General features: G+C 37.2%; 1 long non-coding RNA gene across 1 annotated transcript in view; it reads right to left on the reverse strand.

Moving 5' to 3' along the window:
- Positions 1-466: 466 nt before the first annotated feature.
- The window catches only part of LOC119322872, a 1,208-nt gene continuing 1,077 nt past the window's right edge, over positions 467-597 (reverse strand). The window contains exon 3 of the long non-coding RNA XR_005155913.1: positions 467-531. This is a non-coding gene — a long non-coding RNA (uncharacterized LOC119322872). The remainder of the gene's footprint in view (positions 532-597) is intronic.

Genomic DNA, 597 nt, shown 5'->3' on the forward strand with positions numbered 1-597 from the left:
ATACAAAATCTATATTAACCATCAAGTTAGCATGGCATATATTTACACAGAAACAACACAACATCCTAATTGATAATTTTCCTTCTTGCTTATAGTTCTAATTTTGAACATGGCACAATGATCTATTCCCCATTTTAATCTTGAACAACACAACAAATTCAATCTGTGACACGCATGTCTATACGCCCAATCTAAAATCTGAGAAGAGCGGAAAAAGTGAGAAACTACCCTCGGTTATCCCAAGTTTCTAGCTAAATGGAAGGTACATAAATATGCATTGCTGGAGTCAGAAGCATGAAATTTAGCACAATCCCATAATACAAAGTTCATACCTGCATGGTCGTCTTGTTTATTAGTCGCCATTGTAACCCTAGAATGCAAAAATGCATTACTATCTTGCAAGGGCTTGATCGACTATAGTGTAGCCTGCTCATAAATAGCCAAACAAGCTCGACATGCACAAACCTAGAGAAACTTCTGCTCTGACAAATGGTAAAAATCATTTTGTAGGTGACTCAAGTTTTACCCCGCCTGCAAGAACTGAACCTCCTCAGCAACATCACAAATGTAGGACAAGGCATTTAACTGACATTATTT

The sequence above is a fragment of the Triticum dicoccoides genome, chromosome 6B (assembly GCF_002162155.2).
Source record: "Triticum dicoccoides isolate Atlit2015 ecotype Zavitan chromosome 6B, WEW_v2.0, whole genome shotgun sequence".
Taxonomy (NCBI): domain Eukaryota; kingdom Viridiplantae; phylum Streptophyta; class Magnoliopsida; order Poales; family Poaceae; genus Triticum; species Triticum dicoccoides.